We start from the raw sequence: 16,714 nt of genomic DNA on the forward strand, positions 1-16,714 counted from the left end.
GAGTGTTTCAGAAAGGCTCAATCAAAAGTAAGGTTCAACTCTGTTAGTTGAATGCACAGAACAGAAAGAAGTTTCATACAATGCTTCTGTGTAGTTTATATTTGAACATATTCTTTTCTCCACTATTACCCACTTAGCGCTACGAATGTCCAGTTGCATTTTCTACAGACAGAGTGTTTCAAAACTGCTCAATCAAAAGTATGGTTTAACTCTGTTAGCTGAATGCTCAGATCAGAAAGAAGTTTCACAGAATGCTTCTGTGTAGTTTATATTTGAATATATTCCTTTTTCCACTACTACTCTCTTAGCGCTCAAAATGTCCAGTTGCATTTTCTACAGAAAGAGTGTTCAGATCTGCTCAATCAAAAGTATGGTTTAACTCTGTTAGCTGAATGCACAGATCAGAAAGAAGTTTCACAGAATGATTCTGTGTAGTTTATATTTGGAGACATTCCTTTTTCCACTATTACCCTCTTAGCGCTCCGAATCTCCACTTGCATTTTCTACAGAAAGAGTGTTTCAGAACGGCTCAATCAAAACTAAGTTTCAACTCTTTTAGTTGAACAAACAGAACAGAAAGAAGTTTCACACAATTCTTCTGTGTAGTTTTTATTTGTAGACATTCTTTTTCCCAATATAGGCCTCTTAGCGCTCAGAATGTCCAATTGCAGTTTCTACAGAAAGAGTGTTTCAGAACGGCTCAATCAAAAGTAAGGTTCAACTCTGTTAGTTGAATGCACAGAACAGAAAGAAGTTTCATACAATGCTTCTGTGTAGTTTATATTTGAACATATTCTTTTTTCCACTATTACCCACTTAGCGCTACGAATGTCCAGTTGCATTTTCTACAGACAGAGTGTTTCAAAACTGCTCAATCAAAAGTATGGTTTAACTCTGTTAGCTGAATGCTCAGATCAGAAAGAAGTTTCACAGAATGCTTCTGTGTAGTTTATATTTGAATATATTCCTTTTTCCACTACTACGCTCTTAGTGCTCCAAATGTCCAGTTGCATTTTCTACAGAAAGAGTGTTCAGATCTGCTCAATCAAAAGTATGGTTTAACTCTGTTAGCTGAATGCACAGATCAGAAAGAAGTTTTACCGAATGATTCTGTGTAGTTTATATTTGAAGACATTCCTTTTTCCACTATTACCCTCTTTGCGCTCCGAATCTCCACTTGCATTTTCTACAAAAAGAGTGTTTCATAACTGCTCAATCAAAAATATGTTTTATCTCTGTTAACTGAATTTACAGATCAGAAATAAGTTTCACAGAATGCATCTGTGTAGTTTTTATTTGAAGATATTCTTTTTCCCAATGTAGGCCTCTTAGCGCTTAGCATGTCCAATTGCAGTTTCTACAGAAAGAGTGTTTCAGAACGGCTCAATCAAAAGTAAGGTTCAACTCTGTTAGTTGAATGCACAGAACAGAAAGAATTTTCACAGAATTCTACTGTGTAGTTTATATTTGAATATATTCCTTTTTCCACTATAACCCTCTTAGCGCTCCGAAAGTCCACTTGCATTTTCTACAGAAAGAGTGTTCAGAACTGCGCAATCAAAAGTATGGTTTAACTCTGTTAGCTTAATGAACATATCAGAAATAAGTTTCACACAATGCTTCTGTGTAGTTTTTATTTGAAGATATTATTTTTCCCAATAGAGGCCTCTTAGCGCTCCGAATGTGCAATTGCAGTTTCTACAGAAAGAGTGTTTCAGAAAGGCTCAATCAAAAGTAAGGTTCAACTCTGTTAGTTGAATGCACAGAACAGAAAGAATTTTCACAGAATGCTTCTCTGTAGTTTATATTTGAACATATTCTTTTTTCCACTATTACCCACTTACCGCTACGAATGTCCAGTTGCATTTTCTACAGACAGAGTGTTTCAAAACTGCTCAATCGAAAGTATGGTTTAACTCTGTTTGCTGAATGCTCAGATCAGAAAGAAGTTTCACAGAATGCTTCTGTGTAGTTTATATTTGAATATATTCCTTTTTCCACTACTACGCTCTTAGCGCTCCAAATGTCCGGTTTCATTTTCTACAGAAAGAGTGTTCAGATCTGCTCAATCAAAAGTATGTTTTAACTCTGTTAGCTGAATGCACAGATCAGAAAGAAGTTTCACCGAATGATTCTTTGTAGTTTATATTTGAAGACATTCCTTTTTCCACTATTACCCCCTTAGCGCTCCGAATCTCCACTTGCATTTTCTACAAAAAGAGTGTTTCATAACTGCTCAATCAAAAATATGTTTTATCTCTGTTAACTGAATTTTCAGATCAGAAATAAGTTTCACAGAATGCATCTGTGTAGTTTTTATTTGAAGATATACTTTTTCCCAGTGTAGGCCTCTTAGCGCTTAGCATGTCCAATTGCAGTTTCTACAGAAAGAGTGTCTCAGAACAGCTCAATCTAAAGTAAGGTTCAACTCTGTTAGTTGAATGCACAGAACAGAAAGAATTTTCACAGAATGCTACTGTGTAGTTTATATTTGAATATATTCCTTTTTCCACTATTACCCTCTTAGCGCTCCGAATGTACACTTGCATTTTCTACAGAAAGAGGGTTCAGAACTGCGCAATCAAAAGTATGGTTTAACTCTGTTAGCTTAATGAACATATCAGAAATAAGTTTCACACAATGCTTCTGTGTAGTTTTTATTTGAAGATATTATTTTTCCCAATAGAGGCCTCTTAGCGCTCAGAATGTCCAATTGCAGTTTCTACAGAGAGAGTGTTTCAGAACGGCTCAATCAAAAGTAAGGTTCAACTCTGTTAGTTGAATGCACAGAACAGAAAGAAGTTTCACAGAATGCTTCTGTGTAGTTTATATTTGAACATATTCTTTTTTCCACTATTACCCACTTAGCGCTACGAATGTCCAGTTGCATTTTCTACAGACAGAGTGTTTCAAAACTGCTCAATCAAAAGTATGGTTTAACTCTGTTAGCTGAATGCTCAGATCTGAAAGAAGTTTCACAAAATGCTTCTGTGTAGTTTATATTTGAATATATTCCTTTTTCCACTACTACTCTCTTAGCGCTCCAAATGTCCAGTTGCATTTTCTACAGAAAGAGTGTTCAGATCTGCTCAATCAAAAGTATGGTTTAACTCTGTTAGCTGAATGCACAGATCAGAAAGAAGTTTCACAGAATGATTCTGTGTAGTTTATATTTGGAGACATTCCTTTTTCCACTATTACCCTCTTAGCGCTCCGAATCTCCACTTGCATTTTCCACAGAAAGAGTGTTTCAGAACGGCTCAATCAAAACTAAGGTTCAACTCCTTTAGTTGAACAAACAGAACAGAAAGAAGTTTCACACAATTCTTCTGTGTAGTTTTTATTTGTAGACATTCTTTTTCCCAATATAGGCCTCTTAGCGCTCAGAATGTCCAATTGCAGTTTCTACAGAAAGAGTGTTTCAGAACGGCTCAATCAAAAGTAAGGTTCAACTCTGTTAGTTGAATGCACAGAACAGAAAGTAGTTTCATACAATGTTTCTGTGTAGTTTATATTTGAACATATTCTTTTTTCCACTATTACCCACTTAGCGCTACGAATGTCCAGTTGCATTTTCTACAGACAGAGTGTTTCAAAACTGCTCAATCAAAAGTATGGTTTAACTCTGTTTGCTGAATGCTCAGATCAGAAAGAAGTTTCACAGAATGCTTCTGTGTAGTTTATATTTGAATATATTCCTTTTTCCACTACTACGCTCTTAGCGCTCCAAATGTCCAGTTGCATTTTCTACAGAAAGAGTGTTCAGATCTGCTCAATCAAAAGTATGGTTTAACTCTGTTAGCTGAATGCACAGATCAGAAAGAAGTTTCACCGAATGATTCTGTGTAGTTTATATTTGAAGACATTCCTTTTTCCACTATTACCCTCTTAGCGCTCCGAATCTCCACTTGCATTTTCTACAAAAAGAGTGTTTCATAACTGCTCAATCAAAAATATGTTTTATCTCTGTTAACTGAATTTACAGATCAGAAAAAAGTTTCACAGAATGCATCTGTGTAGTTTTTATTTGAAGATATTCTTTTTCCCAATGTAGGCCTCTTAGCGCTTAGCATGTCCAATTGCAGTTTCTACAGAAAGAGTGTTTCAGAACGGCTCAATCAAAAGTAAGGTTCAACTCTGTTAGTTGAATGCACAGAACAGAAAGAATTTTCACAGAATGCTACTGTGTAGTTTATATTTGAATATATTCCTTTTTCCACTATTACCCTCTTAGCGCTCCGAATGTCCACTTGCATTTTCTACAGAAAGAGTGTTCAGAACTGCGCAATCAAAAGTATGGTTTAACTCTGTTAGCTTAATGAACATATCAGAAATAAGTTTCACACAATGCTTCTGTGTAGTTTTTATTTGAAGATATTATTTTTCCCAATATAGGCCTCTTAGCGCTCAGAATGTCCAATTGCACTTTCTACAGAAAGAGTGTTTCAGAAAGGCTCAATCAAAAGTAAGTTTCAACTCTGTTAGTTGAATGCACAGGACAGAAAGAGGTTTCATACAATGCTTCTGTGTAGTTTATATTTGAACATATTCTTTTCTCCACTATTACCCACTTAGCGCTACGAATGTCCAGTTGCATTTTCTACAGACAGAGTATTTCAAAACTGCTCAATCAAAAGTATGGTTTAACTCTGTTAGCTGAATGCTCAGATCAGAAAGAAGTTTCACAGAATGCTTCTGTGTAGTTTATATTTGAATATATTCCTTTTTCCACTACTACGCTCTTTGGGCTCCAAATGTCCAGTTGCATTTTCTACAGAAAGAGTGTTCAGATCTGCTCAATCAAAAGTATGGTTTAACTCTGTTAGCTGAATGCACAGATCAGAAAGAAGTTTTACCGAATGATTCTGTGTAGTTTATATTTGAAGACATTCCTATTTCCACTATTACCCTCTTTGCGCTCCGAATCTCCACTTGCATTTTCTACAAAAAGAGTGTTTCATAACTGCTCAATCAAAAATATGTTTTATCTCTGTTAACTGAATTTACAGATCAGAAATAAGTTTCACAGAATGCATCTGTGTAGTTTTTATTTGAAGATATTCTTTTTCCCAATGTAGGCCTCTTAGCGCTTAGCATGTCCAATTGCAGTTTCTACAGAAAGAGTGTTTCAGAACGGCTCAATCAAAAGTAAGGTTCAACTCTGTTAGTTGAATGCACAGAACAGAAAGAATTTTCACAGAATGCTACTGTGTAGTTTATATTTGAATATATTCCTTTTTCCACTATTACCCTCTTAGCGCTCCGAATGTCCACTTGCATTTTCTACAGAAAGAGTGTTCAGAACTGCGCAATCAAAAGTATGGTTTAACTCTGTTAGCTTAATGAACATATCAGAAATAAGTTTCACACAATGCTTCTGTGTAGTTTTTATTTGAAGATATTATTTTTCCCAATAGAGGCCTCTTAGCGCTCAGAATGTCCAATTGCAGTTTCTACAGAAAGAGTGTTTCAGAACGGCTCAATCAAAAGTAAGGTTCAACTCTGTTAGTTGAATGCACAGAACAGAAAGAAGTTTCACAGAATGCTTCTCTGTAGTTTATATTTGAACATATTCTTTTTTCCACTATTACCCACTTAGCGCTACGAATGTCCGGTTGCATTTTCTACAGACAGAGTGTTTCAAAACTGCTCAATCAAAAGTATGGTTTAACTCTGTTAGCTGAATGCTCAGATCAGAAAGAAGTTTCACAGAATGCTTCTGTGTAGTTTATATTTGAATATATTCCTTTTTCCACTACTACTCTCTTAGCGCTCCAAATGTCCAGTTGCATTTTCTACAGAAAGAGTGTTCAGATCTGCTCAATCAAAAGTATGGTTTAACTCTGTTAGCTGAATGCACAGATCAGAAAGAAGTTTCACAGAATGATTCTGTGTAGTTTATATTTGGAGACATTCCTTTTTCCACTATTACCCTCTTAGCGCTCCGAATCTCCACTTGCATTTTCTACAGAAAGAGTGTTTCAGAACGGCTCAATCAAAACTAAGGTTCAACTCCTTTAGTTGAACAAACAGAACAGAAAGAAGTTTCACACAATTCTTCTGTGTAGTTTTTATTTGTAGACATTCTTTTTCCCAATATAGGCCTCTTAGCGCTCAGAATGTCCAATTGCAGTTTCTACAGAAAGAGTGTTTCAGAACGGCTCAATCAAAAGTAAGGTTCAACTCTGTTAGTTGAATGCACAGAACAGAAAGAAGTTTCGTACAATGCTTCTGTGTAGTTTATATTTGAACATATTCTTTTTTCCACTATTACCCACTTAGCGCTACGAATGTCCAGTTGCATTTTCTACAGACAGAGTGTTTCAAAACTGCTCAATCAAAAGTATGGTTTAACTCTGTTTGCTGAATGCTCAGATCAGAAAGAAGTTTCACAGAATGCTTCTGTGTAGTTTATATTTGAATATATTCCTTTTTCCACTACTACGCTGTTAGCGCTCCAAATGTCCAGTTGCATTTTCTACAGAAAGAGTGTTCAGATCTGCTCAATCAAAAGTATGGTTTAACTCTGTTAGCTGAATGCACAGATCAGAAAGAAGTTTCACCGAATGATTCTTTGTAGTTTATATTTGAAGACATTCCTTTTTCCACTATTACCCCCTTAGCGCTCCGAATCTCCACTTGCATTTTCTACAAAAAGAGTGTTTCATAACTGCTCAATCAAAAATATGTTTTATCTCTGTTAACTGAATTTACAGATCAGAAATAAGTTTCACAGAATGCATCTGTGTAGTTTTTATTTGAAGATATACTTTTTCCCAGTGAAGGCCTCTTAGCGCTTAGCATGTCCAATTGCAGTTTCTACAGAAAGAGTGTTTCAGAACAGCTCAATCTAAAGTAAGGTTCAACTCTGTTAGTTGAATGCACAGAACAGAAAGAATTTTCACAGAATGCTACTGTGTAGTTTATATTTGAATATATTCCTTTTTCCACTATTACCCTCTTAGCGCTCCGAATGTCCACTTGCATTTTCTACAGAAAGAGTGTTCAGAACTCCGCAATCAAAAGTATGGTTTAACTCTGTTAGCTTAATGAACATATCAGAAATAAGTTTCACACAATGCTTCTGTGTAGTTTTTATTTGAAGATATTATTTTTCCCAATAGAGGCCTCTTAGCGCTCAGAATGTCCAATTGCAGTTTCTACAGAAAGAGTGTTTCAGAACGGCTCAATCAAACGTAAGGTTCAACTCTGTTAGTTGAATGCACAGAACAGAAAGTAGTTTCACAGAATGCTTCTGTGTAGTTTATATTTGAACATATTCTTTTTTCCACTATTACCCACTTAGCGCTACGAATGTCCAGTTGCATTTTCTACAGACAGAGTGTTTCAAAACTGCTCAATCAAAAGTATGGTTTAACTCTGTTAGCTGAATGCTCAGATCAGAAAGAAGTTTCACAGAATGCTTCTGTGTAGTTTATATTTGAACATATTCTTTTTTCCACTATTACCCACTTAGCGCTACGAATGTCCAGTTGCATTTTCTACAGACAGAGTGTTTCAAAACTGCTCAATCAAAAGTATGGTTTAACTCTGTTAGCTGAATGCTCAGATCGGAAAGAAGTTTCACAGAATGCTTCTGTGTAGTTTATATTTGAATATATTCCTTTTTCCACTACTACTCTCTTAGCGCTCCAAATGTCCAGTTGCATTTTCTACAGAAAGAGTGTTCAGATCTGCTGAATCAAAAGTATGTTTTAACACTGTTAGCTGAATGCACAGATCAGAAAGAAATTTCACAGAATGATTCTGTGTAGTTTATATTTGGAGACATTCCTTTTTCCACTATTACCCTCTTAGTGCTCCGAAACTCCACTTGCATTTTCTACAGAAAGAGTGTGTCAGAACGGCTCAATCAAAACTAAGATTCAACTCTTTTACTTGAACAAACAGAACAGAAAGAAGTTTCACACAATTCTTCTGTGTAGTTTTTATTTGTAGACATACTTTTTCCCAATATAGGCCTCTTAGCGCTCAGAATGTCCAATTGCAGTTTCTACAGAAAGAGTGTTTCAGAACGGCTCAATCAAAAGTAAGGTTCAACAGTGTTAGTTGAATGCACAGAACAGAAAGAAGTTTCACAGAATGCTTCTGTGTAGTTTATATTTGAACATATTCTTTTTTCCACTATTACCCATTTAGCGCTACGAATGTCCAGTTGCATTTTCTACAGACAGAGTGTTTCAAAACTGCTCAATCAAAAGTATGGTTTAACTCTGTTAGCTGAATGCACAGATCAGAAAGAAGTTTCACCGAATGATTCTGTGTAGTTTATATTTGAAGACATTCCTTTTTCCACTATTACCCTCTTAGCGCTCCGAATCTCCACTTGCATTTTCTACAAAAAGAGTGTTTCATAACTGCTCAATCAAAAATATGTTTTATCTCTGTTAACTGAATTTACAGATCAGAAATAAGTTTCACAGAATGCATCTCTGTAGTTTTTATTTGAATATATTCTTTTTCCCAATGTAGGCCTCTTAGCGCTTAGCATGTCCAATTGCAGTTTCTACAGAAAGAGTGTTTCAGAACGGCTCAATCAAAAGTAAGGTTCAACTCTGTTAGTTGAATGCACAGAACAGAAAGAATTTTCACAGAATGCTACTGTGTAGTTTATATTTGAATATATTCCTTTTTCCACTATTACCCTCTTAGCGCTCCGAATGTCCACTTGCATTTTCTACAGAAAGAGTGTTCAGAACTGCGCAATCAAAAGTATGGTTTAACTCTGTTAGCTTAATGAACATATCAGAAATAAGTTTCACACAATGCTTCTGTGTAGTTTTTATTTGAAGATATTATTTTTCCCAATATAGGCCTCTTAGCGCTCAGAATGTCCAATTGCAGTTTCTACAGAAAGAGCGTTTCAGAAAGGCTCAATCAAATGTAAGGTTCAACTCTGTTATTTGAATTCACAGAACAGAAATAAGTTTCATACAATGCTTCTGTGTAGTTTATATTTGAACATATTCTTTTTTCCACTATTACCCACTTAGCGCTACGAATGTCCAGTTGCATTTTCTACAGACAGAGTGTTTCAAAACTGCTCAATCAAAAGTATGGTTTAAATCTGTTAGCTGAATGCTCAGATCAGAAAGAAGTTTCACAGAATGCTTCTGTGTAGTTTATATTTGAATATATTCCTTTTTCCACTACTACGCTCTTAGCGCTCCAAATGTCCAGTTGCATTTTCTACAGAAAGAGTGTTCAGATCTGCTCAATCAAAAGTATCGTTTAACTCTGTTAGCTGAATGCACAGATCAGAAAGAAGTTTCACCGAATGATTCTGTGTAGTTTATATTTGAAGACATTCCATTTTCCACTATTACCCACTTAGCGCTCCGAATCTCCACTTGCATTTTCTACAAAAAGAGTGTTTCATAACTGCTCAATCAAAAATATGTTTTATCTCTGTTAACTGAATTTACAGATCAGAAATAAGTTTCACAGAATGCATCTGTGTAGTTTTTATTTGAAGATATTCTTTTTCCCAATGTAGGCCTCTTAGCGCTTAGCATGTCCAATTGCAGTTTCTACAGAAAGAGTGTTTCAGAACGGCTCAATCAAAAGTAAGGTTCAACTCTGTTAGTTGAAAGAACAGAACAGAAAGAATTTTCACAGAATGCTACTGTGTAGTTTATATTTGAATATATTCCTTTTTCCACTATTACCCTCTTAGCGCTCCGAATGTCCACTTGCATTTTCTACAGAAAGAGTGTTCAGAACTGCGCAATCAAAAGTATGGTTTAACTCTGTTAGCTTAATGAACATATCAGAAATAAGTTTCACACAATGCTTCTGTGTAGTTTTTATTTGAAGATATTATTTTTCCCAATAGAGTCCTCTTAGCGCTCAGAATGTCCAATTGCAGTTTCTACAGAAAGAGTGTTTCAGAAAGGCTCAATCAAAAGTAAGGTTCAACTCTGTTAGTTGAATGCACAGAACAGAAAGAAGTTTCATACACTGCTTCTGTGTAGTTTATATTTGAACATATTCTTTTTTCCACAATTACCCACTTAGCGCTACGAATGTCCAGTTGCATTTTCTACAGACAGAGTGTTTCAAAACTGCTCAATCAAAAGTATGGTTTAACTCTGTTAGCTGAATGCTCAGATCAGAAAGAAGTTTCACAGAATGCTTCTATGTAGTTTATATTTGAATATATTCCTTTTTCCACTACTACTCTCTCAGCGCTCGAAATGTCCAGTTGCATTTTCTACAGAAAGAGAGTTCAGATCTGCTCAATCAAAAGTATGGTTTAACTCTGTTAGCTGAATGCACAGATCAGAATAAAGTTTCACAGAATGATTCTGTGTAGTTTATATTTGGAGACATTCCTTTTTCCACTATTACCCTCTTAGCGCTCCGAATCTCTACTTGCATTTTCTACAGAAAGAGTGTTTCAGAACAGCTCAATCAAAACTAAGGTTCAACTCTTTTAGTTGAACAAACAGAACAGAAAGAAGTTTCACACAATTCTTCTGTGTAGTTTTTATTTGTAGACATTCTTTTTCCCAATATAGGCCTCTTAGCGCTCAGAATGTCCAATTGCAGTTTCTACAGAAAGAGTGTTTCAGAACGGCTCAATCAAAAGTAAGGTTCAACTCTGTTAGTTGAATGCACAGAACAGAAAGAAGTTTCATACAATGCTTCTGTGTAGTTTATATTTGAACATATTGTTTTTTCCACTATTACCCACTTAGCGCTACGGATGTCCAGTTGCATTTTCTACAGACAGAGTGTTTCAAAACTGCTCAATCAAAAGTATGGTTTAACTCTGTTAGCTGAATGCTCAGATCAGAAAAAAGTTTCACAGAATGCTTCTGTGTAGTTTATATTTGAATATATTACTTTTTCCACTACTACGCTCTTAGCGCTCCAAAGGTCCAGTTGCATTTTCTACAGAAAGAGTGTTCAGATCTGCTCAATCAAAAGTATGGTTTAACTCTGTTAGCTGAATGCACAGATCAGAAAGAAGTTTCACCGAATGATTCTGTGTAGTTTATATTTGAAGACATTCCTTTTTCCACTATTACCCTCTTAGCGCTCCGAATCTCCACTTGCATTTTCTACAAAAAGACTGTTTCATAACTGCTCAATCAAAAATATGTTTTATCTCTGTTAACTGAATTTACAGATCAGAAATAAGTTTCACAGAATGCATCTGTGTAGTTTTTATTTGAAGATATTCTTTTTCCCAATGTAGGCCTCTTAGCGCTTAGCATGTCCAATTGCAGTTTCTACAGAAAGAGTGTTTCAGAACGGCTCAATCAAAAGTAAGGTTCAACTCTGTTAGTTGAATGCACAGAACAGAAAGAATTTTCACAGAATGCTACTGTGTAGTTTATATTTGAATATATTCCTTTTTCCACTATTACCCTCTTAGCGCTCCGAATGTCCACTTGCATTTTCTACAGAAAGAGTGTTCAGAACTGCGCAATCAAAAGTATGTTTTAACTCTGTTAGCTTAATGAACATATCAGAAATAAGTTTCACACAATGCTTCTGTGTAGTTTTTATTTGAAGATATTATTTTTCCCAATATAGGCCTCTTAGCGCTCAGAATGTCCAATTGCAGTTTCTACAGAAAGAGTGTTTCAGAAAGGCTCAATCAAAAGTAAGGTTCAACTCTGTTAGTTGAATGCACAGAACAGAAAGAAGTTTCATACAATGCTTCTGTGTAGTTTATATTTGAATATATTCTTTTTTCAACTATTACCCACTTAGCGCTACGAATGTCCAGTTGCATTTTCTACAGACAGAGTGTTTCAAAACTGCTCAATCAAAAGTATGGTTTAACTCTGTTAGCTGAATGCTCAGATCAGAAAGAAGTTTCACAGAATGCTTCTGTGTACTTTATATTTGAATATATTCCTTTTTCCACTACTACCCTCTTAGCGCTCCAAATGTCCAGTTGCATTTTCTACAGAAAGAGTGTTCAGATCTGCTCAATCAAAAGTATGGTTTAACTCTGTTAGCTGAATGCACAGATCAGAAAGAAGTTTCACCGAATGATTCTGTGTAGTTTATATTTGAAGACATTCCTTTTTCCACTATTACCCTCTTAGCGCTCCGAATCTCCACTTGCATTTTCTACAAAAAGAGTGTTTCATAACTGCTCAATCAAAAATATGTTTTATCTCTGTTAACTGAATTTACAGATCAGAAATACGTTTCACAGAATGCATCTGTGTAGTTTTTATTTGAAGATATACTTTTTCCCAGTGTAGGCCTCTTAGCGCTTAGCATGTCCAATTGCAGTTTCTACAGAAAGAGTGTTTCAGAACAGCTCAATCTAAAGTAAGGTTCAACTCTGTTAGTTGAATGCACAGAACAGAAAGAATTTTCACAGAATGCTACTGTGTAGTTTATATTTGAATATATTCCTTTTTCCACTATTACCCTCTTAGCGCTCCGAATGTCCACTTGCATTTTCTACAGAAAGAGTGTTCAGAACTGCGCAATCAAAAGTATGGTTTAACTCTGTTAGCTTAATGAACATATCAGAAATAAGTTTCACACAATGCTTCTGTGTAGTTTTTATTTGAAGATATTATTTTTCCCAATAGAGGCCTCTTAGCGCTCAGAATGTCCAATTGCAGTTTCTACAGAAAGAGTGTTTCAGAACGGCTCAATCAAACGTAAGGTTCAACTCTGTTAGTTGAATGCACAGAACAGAAAGTAGTTTCACAGAATGCTTCTGTGTAGTTTATATTTGAACATATTCTTTTTTCCACTATTACCCACTTAGCGCTACGAATGTCCAGTTGCATTTTCTACAGACAGAGTGTTTCAAAACTGCTCAATCAAAAGTATGGTTTAACTCTGTTAGCTGAATGCTCAGATCAGAAAGAAGTTTCACAGAATGCTTCTGTGTAGTTTATATTTGAACATATTCTTTTTTCCACTATTACCCACTTAGCGCTACGAATGTCCAGTTGCATTTTCTACAGACAGAGTGTTTCAAAACTGCTCAATCAAAAGTATGGTTTAACTCTGTTAGCTGAATGCTCAGATCGGAAAGAAGTTTCACAGAATGCTTCTGTGTAGTTTATATTTGAATATATTCCTTTTTCCACAACTACTCTCTTAGCGCTCCAAATGTCCAGTTGCATTTTCTACAGAAAGAGTGTTCAGATCTGCTGAATCAAAAGTATGTTTTAACACTGTTAGCTGAATGCACAGATCAGAAAGAAATTTCACAGAATGATTCTGTGTAGTTTATATTTGGAGACATTCCTTTTTCCACTATTACCCTCTTAGCGCTCCGAAACTCCACTTGCATTTTCTACAGAAAGAGTGTGTCAGAACGGCTCAATCAAAACTAAGATTCAACTCTTTTTCTTGAACAAACAGAACAGAAAGAAGTTTCACACAATTCTTCTGTGTAGTTTTTATTTGTAGACATACTTTTTCCCAACATAGGCCTCTTAGCGCTCAGAATGTCCAATTGCAGTTTCTACAGAAAGAGTGTTTCAGAACGGCTCAATCAAAAGTAAGGTTCAACACTGTTAGTTGAATGCACAGAACAGAAAGAAGTTTCACAGAATGCTTCTGTGTAGTTTATATTTGAACATATTCTTTTTTCCACTATTACCCACTTAGCGCTACGAATGTCCAGTTGCATTTTCTACAGACAGAGTGTTTCAAAACTGCTCAATCAAAAGTATGGTTTAAATCTGTTAGCTGAATGCTCAGATCAGAAAGAAGTTTCACAGAATGCTTCTGTGTAGTTTATATTTGAATATATTCCTTTTTCCACTACTACGCTCTTAGCGCTCCAAATGTCCAGTTGCATTTTCTACAGAAAGAGTGTTCAGATCTGCTCAATCAAAAGTATGGTTTAACTCTGTTAGCTGAATGCACAGATCAGAAAGAAGTTTCACCGAATGATTCTGTGTAGTTTATATTTGAAGACATTCCATTTTCCACTATTACCCACTTAGCGCTCCGAATCTCCACTTGCATTTTCTACAAAAAGAGTGTTTCATAACTGCTCAATCAAAAATATGTTTTATCTCTGTTAACTGAATTTACAGATCAGAAATAAGTTTCACAGAATGCATCTGTGTAGTTTTTATTTGAAGATATTCTTTTTCCCAATGTAGGCCTCTTAGCGCTTAGCATGTCCAATTGCAGTTTCTACAGAAAGAGTGTTTCAGAACGGCTCAATCAAAAGTAAGGTTCAACTCTGTTAGTTGAAAGCACAGAACAGAAAGAATTTTCACAGAATGCTACTGTGTAGTTTATATTTGAATATATTCCTTTTTCCACTATTACCCTCTTAGCGCTCCGAATGTCCACTTGCATTTTCTACAGAAAGAGTGTTCAGAACTGCGCAATCAAAAGTATGGTTTAACTCTGTTAGCTTAATGAACATATCAGAAATAAGTTTCACACAATGCTTCTGTGTAGTTTTTATTTGAAGATATTATTTTTCCCAATAGAGTCCTCTTAGCGCTCAGAATGTCCAATTGCAGTTTCTACAGAAAGAGTGTTTCAGAAAGGCTCAATCAAAAGTAAGGTTCAACTCTGTTAGTTGAATGCACAGAACAGAAAGAAGTTTCATACACTGCTTCTGTGTAGTTTATATTTGAACATATTCTTTTTTCCACAATTACCCACTTAGCGCTACGAATGTCCAGTTGCATTTTCTTCAGACAGAGTGTTTCAAAACTGCTCAATCAAAAGTATGGTTTAACTCTGTTAGCTGAATGCTCAGATCAGAAAGAAGTTTCACAGAATGCTTCTATGTAGTTTATATTTGAATATATTCCTTTTTCCACTACTACTCTCTCAGCGCTCGAAATGTCCAGTTGCATTTTCTACAGAAAGAGAGTTCAGATCTGCTCAATCAAAAGTATGGTTTAACTCTGTTAGCTGAATGCACAGATCAGAATAAAGTTTCACAGAATGATTCTGTGTAGTTTATATTTGGAGACATTCCTTTTTCCACTATTACCCTCTTAGCGCTCCGAATCTCCACTTGCATTTTCTACAGAAAGAGTGTTTCAGAACAGCTCAATCAAAACTAAGGTTCAACTCTTTTAGTTGAACAAACAGAACAGAAAGAAGTTTCACACAATTCTTCTGTGTAGTTTTTATTTGTAGACATTCTTTTTCCCAATATAGGCCTCTTAGCGCTCAGAATGTCCAATTGCAGTTTCTACAGAAAGAGTGTTTCAGAACGGCTCAATCAAAAGTAAGGTTCAACTCTGTTAGTTGAATGCACAGAACAGAAAGAAGTTTCATACAATGCTTCTGTGTAGTTTATATTTGAACATATTGTTTTTTCCACTATTACCCACTTAGCGCTACGGATGTCCAGTTGCATTTTCTACAGACAGAGTGTTTCAAAACTGCTCAATCAAAAGTATGGTTTAACTCTGTTAGCTGAATGCTCAGATCAGAAAAAAGTTTCACAGAATGCTTCTGTGTAGTTTATATTTGAATATATTACTTTTTCCACTACTACGCTCTTAGCGCTCCAAATGTCCAGTTGCATTTTCTACAGAAAGAGTGTTCAGATCTGCTCAATCAAAAGTATGGTTTAACTCTGTTAGCTGAATGCACAGATCAGAAAGAAGTTTCACCGAATGATTCTGTGTAGTTTATATTTGAAGACATTCCTTTTTCCACTATTACCCTCTTAGCGCTCCGAATCTCCACTTGCATTTTCTACAAAAAGACTGTTTCATAACTGCTCAATCAAAAATATGTTTTATCTCTGTTAACTGAATTTACAGATCAGAAATAAGTTTCACAGAATGCATCTGTGTAGTTTTTATTTGAAGATATTCTTTTTCCCAATGTAGGCCTCTTAGCGCTTAGCATGTCCAATTGCAGTTTCTACAGAAAGAGTGTTTCAGAACGGCTCAATCAAAAGTAAGGTTCAACTCTGTTAGTTGAATGCACAGAACAGAAAGAATTTTCACAGAATGCTACTGTGTAGTTTATATTTGAATATATTCCTTTTTCCACTATTACCCTCTTAGCGCTCCGAATGTCCACTTGCATTTTCTACAGAAAGAGTGTTCAGAACTGCGCAATCAAAAGTATGTTTTAACTCTGTTAGCTTAATGAACATATCAGAAATAAGTTTCACACAATGCTTCTGTGTAGTTTTTATTTGAAGATATTATTTTTCCCAATATAGGCCTCTTAGCGCTCAGAATGTCCAATTGCAGTTTCTACAGAAAGAGTGTTTCAGAAAGGCTCAATCAAAAGTAAGGTTCAACTCTGTTAGTTGAACGCACAGAACAGAAAGAAGTTTCATACAATGCTTCTGTGTAGTTTATATTTGAATATATTCTTTTTTCAACTATTACCCACTTAGCGCTACGAATGTCCAGTTGCATTTTCTACAGACAGAGTGTTTCAAAACTGCTCAATCAAAAGTATGGTTTAACTCTGTTAGCTGAATGCTCAGATCAGAAAGAAGTTTCACAGAATGCTTCTGTGTACTTTATATTTGAATATATTCCTTTTTCCACTACTACCCTCTTAGCGCTCCAAATGTCCAGTTGCATTTTCTACAGAAAGAGTGTTCAGATCTGCTCAATCAAAAGTATGGTTTAACTCTGTTAGCTGAATGCACAGATCAGAAAGAAGTTTCACCGAATGATTCTGTGTAGTTTATATTTGAAGACATTCCTTTTTCCACTATTACCCTCTTAGCGCTCCGAATCTCCACTTG

This window comes from Symphalangus syndactylus, chromosome 20 (genome assembly GCF_028878055.3).
Source record: "Symphalangus syndactylus isolate Jambi chromosome 20, NHGRI_mSymSyn1-v2.1_pri, whole genome shotgun sequence".
NCBI classification, from domain to species: Eukaryota; Metazoa; Chordata; class Mammalia; order Primates; family Hylobatidae; genus Symphalangus; species Symphalangus syndactylus.